Genomic DNA, 9791 nt, shown 5'->3' on the forward strand with positions numbered 1-9791 from the left:
ACATTAGTGGCGGAGAGCCCTCGATTTTTTTCGCGTGCACGCGCATGAAACGCGCACGCGCGCTCAAAACAACGACCTAATTTCAACCAAAACTTGAGGGAGGATGGAAAAAATAAATAATGAATATACAGAATATAAACTTGTGATACCGGTTTCCATCCATCAGCTCTGAAGGTTTACGTTACTCACGGATCCAATGTCCTTCCAAACGAGCAGTCTTGGCTCCGTCTCAAACACAACAGGAAAAGTATGTCCAACTTGGCGAAAGTTTCAGAGTATTTCCAACTTGCGCGAGTTCTTCAACTTGCGACAGTTTTTCAGCAGGGATGGTTGAGTCTGCACGGTTCTCATGCCGGTTCACATTTAGACCAATCAGGAGTAGCCCTTGTGTCACGTCGTCAACTGAATGTTTAATGTCATTAATCAGATTTTGGATCAGCGGTTAGAGAGAGATGGGTGTGGATTTAGGTGCACTTTTAGTCAACATCCATTATAGCGCTGATCTAGGATCAGATATATTTAAATCAGCTAAAATGTTCAGAGGTGGATTTTTTTTATTTTTTCAAAAACAATTTGTGGACAACAATTAGTGGCGGAGGAAATTCATTCGTGGCGGCCCGCCACCAATAAATGCATATAGAGGAAACACTGGTATTGGCATCTGTGATATCTACTCCGCTAGGTGTAATTCGGAAATCTGTTCATTGTTATTACACGTTTATTATATTCAACAATGCAAGACAGATGGGTAAAGGGGATTGTTGTTATCCCAACATGATAATCAGTTGACAGCCCATACCATTGTCTTCCGACGGGTTCTTCAACAGACAGTTGGGAAGCCAGAGAGATCTTGGTTGCGCTGACATGAGACAATTGTGTCCATTCGGTACTCTAAGTGACCTCTCTCATATAAGCCGGAGTGTGTTATGTTCACTCTGCATACACGTTAAATTCCACAACACTCTGGTCTCAGACAGGGTATGTCTGAGTTCAACAGCTTATCCTGTAAGTAGGGCTGGGACGATGCGTCGACGTCCACTACCCCCCACTACCTCTCTCTCTCTTGCTCTCTCTCGCTCTTTCTTTCTGTCTCTCTCGCGCTCTCTTTCTCTCGTCTGTTCGTCTGTCTCTCTCTGTCCATCTGTCTCTCTGTTTGTCTGCCTGTCTGTCTGTCTTTCTCTCTCGCTCCTTCTCACTCTATCTGTGCATGTCTATGTTGTTCTTAGGTCGTTCGTCTGTTTCTCAGGGGGGTAGTTGCCAGAGAGACTTGTGTGTGTGTCCACAGTACAACGTCCCCCTGCCCGGTCACCGCCACGATGACTCAGCAGACACTAAACCTTGTCCCTTCTTCTTCTCTCCTCTCCCCTTCCCCTTCCCCCCCCCCACCACCGCCTCTCTCCCAGGTGTGCACCCTGACGAAAGATGACAACCGCAAGGTGGGGGAGATCCCCGAGGACGAGCAGCTCCATGTGCTGCCCCTCTACAAGGTGTCGCTCACCGACGAGCAAGGCAGCGAGGAGGGCCAGCGGCAGAAGATGAAGTCCGACACCATCCAGGTGCTGGACAACTTCCGCCGCGCCGTCCGCAAGCTCCCCGAGCCGGCCAAGTCCTGCCGACAGCGCCGCCTGGAGGCCAAGAAGGCCACCTCGGAGAAGAAGAAAGGCAAGCAGCAGGAGAAGGCGGCCGCGTCGGGAGAGACGCCGGAGAAGACCGCGGTCGTCAAAACGGAGGTCCGGCACGCTGGCTCCCCTCACCCCCAGCAAGGCAATAAAAGCAGCAGCAGCAGTGGAACACTTACCCCGGTCCAAACACCCCTATGGCCTCTCCCGCCCCCTCCCCATCACCCTCACTGAAGGTCGCCCCTTCCCCCTCTCCCTCCCCACACCCAGGCACCCCCCGCCACTGGGACAGCCCCGCTCCCAGCCCCCAGCCCAAGGCCTGGCCCATGGGGTACGGCAACCCAGCCGGAGGGGGCTTCCCCGACAAGATGTGGCCCAAGGCGGGAGAGAGTCGAGGCTCGACCCCGCTGGGGCTCCAGGAGAACGCCTGGAAGTCGTGCGGAGGCTCCATGGCCGGAACCCCGTCCCCGGCCCCGGAGGGGCGCCTCTTCCCCGACGCCCTGCAGCCGCCGGATCCCCAGGCCTGCTGGGACCCCAACCGGACGGAGAGCGACGCCGAGAGCCAGAGGGGGGACCCGTGCGACGAGGAGTACTGGTCGGACAGCGAACACAACTTCCTGGACCCCAACATCGGCGGCTGAAAATGATGAAACACCCGATCAACTTCCGGTTCAGCGACAACAGTCCTTCTGGTTTCATCGTTCAGAACAGAAGGATGGACCCAATCACCTACTGTACTATGGTGGCTGAGGGTTTCACCACACAACTAGAACTGAAGATCTGAGGGCTGATTTATTGTCTTGGGTATTGTGATCCACCACCTCTTGAGACAGACAAGGTGCAGTGCCCAATTGCCAGTACGTTCAGCTCTCAGAAACTTGCGAAGTATGTCCACCATATCCATGTACTGCAACCAGAGGGCAGCTGTCCTGCTACAGGATTTTAAGTATTCACTTTTGCTTTTGAGTTGTTCCTTTATTCTGAGTATCACATCAGCATTGCAAGCCTTCTCTGCCGACACTGATCCCTCCATCAACTGTGCATAGAGGACAGCAACTTCATCCAGATCAGATGCATGCAGGTATCTTTGACCCTCTTATGGAAGCTTGGGCTAGTAATACAAAAAATACTTAAAAAGTGTAAAAGGTAAATCTTTTTTTTTTTTAAATGGGTTAGGGTTAGATGGTCTGATATATATATTTTTAGGAATACCTGGAATATGAAATGATAAAAAGACAAGAAGACATGCATAAAAACATTATTTAACATGGGCGTCAAGGGGAAATTGTGGCATCACCAGTTTCAGTATTTTTCAATACTTTCCACCACTTGGATTTCTTAAGACTTTTGATATGTTATGAAGGACATATCCATGAGACTAGGACAGTTGAAAGAGTTTCTGTTGCAATTTGTCTGAGGTCATATTGTATAATGCCTGTACTATCAACCCACTTCTGTTCTCTCTCCATCTGTCCTCTTTTCACTCTGTGTCTTGTCTTGCTGTCTGTTTTGTCTGTTTCTGACTGTGACATGGCTGTTACTGTCTTCATTGTCTGCGTGTTTGTACTGTCCGTGTCTCTCTCCATGATCTACTCTTCTGTTTGCATGGCTCCCTTGTAAAAGAGACCTTGGTCACAGCTCCCCAGGCTAGACAGTAAAAAAAAGTACATACATACATGAAAGCGCACACACACACACACACACACAGACACACGCGCACATGCACACACAGACACACGCACACACGCACACACACACATGTCCAGACACGATATCCTAACCCAGAAGCAAAGGGGAAAACAAAAGTAGTGAAGAAGATATGTAAGTCAGAAAATATGCAACCGTGGCCTGTGGTGGTCCAGTGGTCTGGCACCGCTGTCTACAGTGCACACATGTGCCCATGTTGGCATGGGTTCGAGTCTGGCCCATGCCCTGCTGACATGTCTCTCTCCTTACTTTCCTGTCTGTCTTTACTATATCTGTCCAATAAAATGAAATGTGAGTGGGACAACCCAACTCAGAAAAAATGACTTAAAATGTTATTTATTTCTTAAAATATGCAACCGTCTTGAACCGACCTGAAAATGTGTGCGTAAAATGACACCAGGACACCGGACGCCCCGCTACAGGTAAACTCTGGCACATCTGAGCTCTTATCCAAGAGATCAGAGATTAGAAAGACTTCACACACAAACACAGGAGGCTAATTCCCCATGTCAGACAAGTGTGTGTGTGTGTGTGTGTGTGTGTGTGTATTGAGCGCCCCAGTCCTACTCGCTGCGATAGTGGACATAAAGTTTAGAACCTATAGACACACTTCGTTGCATAAATGCATTTCATGAAGTCCAGAGAAGCTTTGCAGAAGCTTTATTTTGATCCATGCCATGATGGTAATTGTGTAGTAGGGGTGGGAATCAATGATCGATTAATTGATCGATAAGGTCTTGGTCGATCACAAAATATTTTGATCGATAATCATATTTATTTATTTTTATTTATTTTTTTAGAATAATAATAATGGAAATTAGTTTGTCCACGTGTCACCAGATTGCGTTCGTCTCTCACCCCTGAACATGTTAACATGATCATCTTTCTGAACAAGAACCAGTAGGCCTGCCGCCTACAGTCTCTCGCTGGAGTTTAAATTTAAGTTAAGCTGGACGCTCTTAAGGACACTAACGTTTTCAGTCATCCTCCTATTTGTGAGTAACTGTTTTTTTACTGCTCCTATGGTGAGTTACTTATTTTCTATATTTTTATTTATAACGTAAAATGTGTTTTTAAGTTAAACAATTTAGGCTACTCACTGCCTTGTTTAAGAGGATTGTTGTTATCTGACTGTAGTGTCTAGTTTGGATGTGAATGAATGTGTGCAATAGCAACACAAATAAAGTTTTTTCCCCAAGGAAAACATGCTTGTTATTTCTGCCCTATTTTTTTTTCCCGAAAAAAAAAAAAAAGTATACAAAAAAAGCTGATTGATTAATCGATAATTGATCGTTAATTCGTTACGATTATCGAAAAAAAAAAAAAATGTTTGCCCAGCCCTATTGTGTAGCATATATCTGATAGCATATATCCGATGAGGTTCTGTGGAAAGCTCTTGGAATACCTCTCAGGCTCACTATCAGGTAAATATATCTATCAGGATGTCAGCATCCTATTTCACCTGTGTACACACACCGACTCCAAAAGAGCTTGTCATATAGCCAAGTTAGGTGTCTTTAGTGCGATAGGTGTATTTGGGGCAAACAATAAGTCAATAGGAGAGAATCTAAATTTAAATAATTTTATTGTGTATTCTGTGTATTGTCTGTATGTGTGACTGTGTGTGTGTGTGTGTGTGTGTGTGTGTGTGTGTGTGTTTGGCCATGAGAGTCCAATCCAACCCCTCACACTTCTCAGTGTCTGGGCCTTAGGGATGCAGAATGGCGTGGCGTGGGCGCTGGCCGTCCTCTGTATGCACTGGCTGGTGGTGAGGGCCTTGCTCTCTCCCTGCCATTGTCCAGAGCCACTAACAGCGGCTTGGTGGCCACGATGCAGCCATTCATGCCAGCCATGGCCTTGGTGGCCGCCTCAGGGAAGGAGAAGCACACAAAGCCATAGCCCTGGCTGCGTCCACCCTCCGTCGCCACCTTTGCACTGGTGATTGTTCCGAAGGGGGCGAACACCTTGCGCAGGGCCTCGTCATCCATGCTGTCGTCCAGGTTCTTCACATACAGATTTACACCCTGGTAGAGAGAGACCCTGTTTAGTGAGATGATTTTTCAACCCCTCAAATACATAGACAATAATTACAAAGTACATCAACTTCTATGTTAGTATTAATAAATTCACAAACCTTGTCTCTGGTCGTGCGGTCCAGCTTCTGGGCTGGAGGCCTGGCTCGCCATGCGCTGGCTGGTGGTGAGGGCCTTGCTCTCTCTCTGCCATTGTCCAGAGCCACTAACAGCGGCTTGGTGGCCACGATGCGGCCGTTCATGCCAGCCATGGCCTTAGTGGCCGCCTCATGGGAGGAGAAGCACACAAAGCCATAGCCCTGGCTGCGTCCACCCTCCGTCGCCACCTTTGCACTGGTGATTGTTCCGAAGGGGGCGAACACCTTGCGCAGGGCCTCGTCATCCATGCTGTCGTCCAGGTTCTTCACATACAGATTTACACCCTGGTAGAGAGAGACCCTGTTTAGTGAGATGATTTTTCAACCCCTCAAATACATAATTACAAAGTACATCAACTTCTATGTTAGTATTAATAAATAAGAGATTTTGGAGAGTTGGGAGATCGAGGCTCATTCACTTTAGAGCAGTGGTTCTCAAACCTCTCCTCGGGGACCCCCAGCCTCTCCACATATTTGATCTGTTCCAACTAATCAAGTTGAATCAGGTGTGCTGGTGGTGGAACAGATCAAATATTATGTGGAGGGCCTGGGGGTCCCGGAAGAGAGGTTTGAGAACCACTGCTTTAGAGAAAGGCACTGTCGAGAACCGCAGTTACCTCTGCTTACCTCTTACCTCTGCTTGACGCAGTTACCTCTGCTTACCTCTTACCTCTGCTTGACGCAGTTACCTCTGACTGCGTCAAGCAGCAAAGCCTTCATTGTGGGGGCCAGTTATTTTTCATTACCAATCATTAATGTTTTCTTGACGTGTAGCTGAAACAGGCTCTATATGACTTGTAAACTGTGGTAGGATACAAATCATGATGGTATTTGAGAGATTAATTGCGCATATCTTAAGTTGATGAGTGAGTGTTGCTTAACAGTTCTTTTCCTCACTCAAAAACTTTTAGTTTCAACTGTTTTGGCATAGTCAGTATTTTTTTTAAATTATTATTCCAATTACCTTTGAGGTACAACTAGCACTGTTTTTAGTATGACTACGAGGATAGTGATGACCACAGCCGTGGTTTTTATACTTTTTGTTGTTAAATAAGATTTGGTTCTGGTCATCACCTAATCAGTACCTCACTAAGTAGAATAAGGTGTGTCTGTGTTGGAATTCAACAGACACTGGAATGGAATGGCTGCCAGAAATGTAGAGATGCTGATTTCATTTTTCTCTTATTTTTTTTTCAGGGATGGATATACTATACACCAGGGGTGCCCAAGATCTACTTTTCAAGTTGCCAGTCTGCCAAGATCTACCAGTCTAGATTCAACATCGCAAACGTACACACACATACTACAAACACACACACACACACACACACACACACACACACAGTTCCCAGCCTGCATAGTAAACTCACAATAAACTTTCTCTCTCTCTGTCACACAGCCACACAGGAGAAGACCATCACAAACCCTCCCTCTTTGCTATTCTCACTCACACACACCAGGGGCGGAGCTATGTCCAGGGGCGGGGCCAGGGCCAGAGAGGGCCTAAATATGTATACATTATATTATTATTAATGTCATTATATATGGTGGTCTATAATTGATAGGGTGGAGATGACTGTGAATGTAGTAAAATAGGATTTCTTTTTCACTTTTGCCAACCAACCCCATTGAAATTCCATTGTTTTCATTGCAATAGGAAAAGTAAATCAAGCATACTTATGTGTTTCATGGGAACACAGGTCTGCTGTGAAATCGACTGGATATTATACTCACCATTTGGACGTTTTTGTTTTGCACGAGCAAAACCTAATCAAGCCCTAAGTGGGTTCTCTGGGGTGACCTTTGACCCTTGCCCTTGAACAATGACTCCTCCCAATCATATTCAGTTGTAATCTTCTGTCTTGTACTGTATTTGTTTATTAATGATGGTTTTCTTGGCTCTCTAATGGACATGTGGATTAGTACCAACAGTTGCTTGTAGCCTACCACCCCACAAAAAGTTCCCCCTGGGAAAAATAAACTTCTATCTATCTCCCTTACCCAACCCTTACCCAACGGGTGACGTCAGAGTTGGGCCGTCCCAAGGATCGCATTTAGCATTTATCAATCCAACAGACTGACAAGCTAGGATAGTAAAACATGTCTTGCTTATGGCCAGAGGCCCACAGTACAGATGACCTGACCTCCATGGCCTCCATGGCAACAATAGCACAGAATGCATGGACATAAAGACACAATGATGATGTCTTGTCTGTCTCTCTACTAGGGGCGTAACGGATCACCTAACTCACGGATCGGATCGTGTCACGGTTTTTGAGTCACGGATCGGATCATTTTTCGGATCAACACAAAACATAAAAATAAAAATAAAAATAAACTTTTTCCTCGAATTCTGTAAAAACACCACTTTCACTGTGTAAAACCCAACAACATTCAAGATGTCAAAACTGGAATATATATATATGTGTGTATGTGTGTCAGGGTTTCCGTTAGAAAAAATTGCCGCCGGACATCGTGTCCGGGAAGATTTCGATTTACCGGACAAACGTCAGATATTCCGGTCATCATATTAAAATATAATATAGCTGTTTGTCGCGGTGATTACTGTTGTGTAGCGGCCTATATATGCCATTTAATGTCTATTTCTCATCCGATACGATTAGATGCGAGCTATATAATATATAATAATATAACATGATTCGCATGCGCGCTATGCCATTATGTCCAGCGCTGAACGAGCGCCTCACTGGGAACTGAACAGACAGCATCGATCAATGAACGGACTCCACATTACGTTAACTGAAGTTTGTTAAATTGTTTGGGATTAATGTGAGTTTTCTATTTTCTCTTTCCAGTTTTACCCTTTTTTTATCAATAAAACAACGTCATTTCTATAACCAGGTCTCGCTGGTTGGGAAGGCATTTCGTTTAGCTGCCTGTCAAATCATACTTAATCGGACTCGGGAGTATGACAATGAGGAGAACATAACTGTTTATTGAGAAACGATTGATAGGCAGGCTGGGATACGTATATAAAGAAATACCACAATGTCTAGATGTATAACATTTTGCTCAAATATGCAACCAGCAGTAACTTGGGAGTGTCCAGTTCACAAACTCAAAAATGCTCAGTCCACTGATTCACAATCAATTCAACAGTTCATCAAATCCCCAAAAGTTCAGTTCAGCTCAATCACAGTCAATTCAACAGTTCATCAAATCCCCAAAAGTTCAGTTCAGCTCAATCACAGTCAATTGTATCCAAACAGTTTCACTCTTCACCCCGCTCCCACACAACGAACGCAAGACTTACAGTTTTTAACAGTCTGTCAGTCCGATAGGCTTAGTGGTGTCGGGTTACCCGCGCTGCTTAAGATGAGCAGCTCCTGCTCTCTCCCCAGCTCCGGTGCAAGCGTATGACATTCCCAACGGCCTTGTATCCAAAGGTATCATTACGTTTCATCCAGCTCTTCGTGGTCCGAGTAGGCTAAAACATTTACCGAGACGCAGACAGCGGACGCGACCTGCGGCACAAACACGAACGGACGGAATAATCCACTTCCTGGTTTGTTTGAATCATCCCGCCCTCAGCACTCGGTGAGAGACACCTTATCATTTCGCGTCGTCTGTAGAGAACGGGGATTGGATGATTTACGATTGGATACCGGCAGCGTGTGACGTGTGACAGCGTGTGAAAAAATCGTGGAAGTGACAGTCGGCGGCGGAGACATGGCAGAATTGCCACAGTGTGACCTTGCCAAGGCGACTTCGGTCCGCAGTTTTAATTCGGTTACAGGCACACTGGAGAATACGGGGATTTTTTTAAATAGAAGGAATCAGAATGTGAACTTGAGCGAATTGTATTCAAATTGTGCTTAGAGGGAATTATTTTCACCGGACATTATGTCCGACGAGTTTTCAATTTGTCGGACTTCAACAAATTTTACCGGACAAAGACCGGTAATTACCGGTTAACGGAAACCCTGATGTGTGTATATATATACATACATAACATATTCTACACTCAAACATTAGGCTACATATTAAACAGAAACACACATTCAACTTAAATGATGCAGTAGCCAGTAGGAGAGAGGGAGGAGGCACCTGGTTGCAGCAGTGAATCACTGGGCTCTTTAAAGCAGACAAATAAACATGTTTTATGCCACTTTTAACTAAATAATAAAGTTACTTTAAACATGGTATGAAAAAATTGGCTACATTATCAGAAGTTGTCAAGCTGCCTTTTTCGTGCCTCCCGTCAACACACCAGGGTGATGTCGCGGCAAATGTGTGGCCATGCTCGTACGACTTTCTCGTTGGACAACGCTTAA

The sequence above is a fragment of the Nansenia antarctica genome, assembly GCF_963989245.1.
Source record: "Nansenia antarctica genome assembly, chromosome: 15".
In the NCBI taxonomy this organism is placed as follows: domain Eukaryota; kingdom Metazoa; phylum Chordata; class Actinopteri; order Argentiniformes; family Microstomatidae; genus Nansenia; species Nansenia antarctica.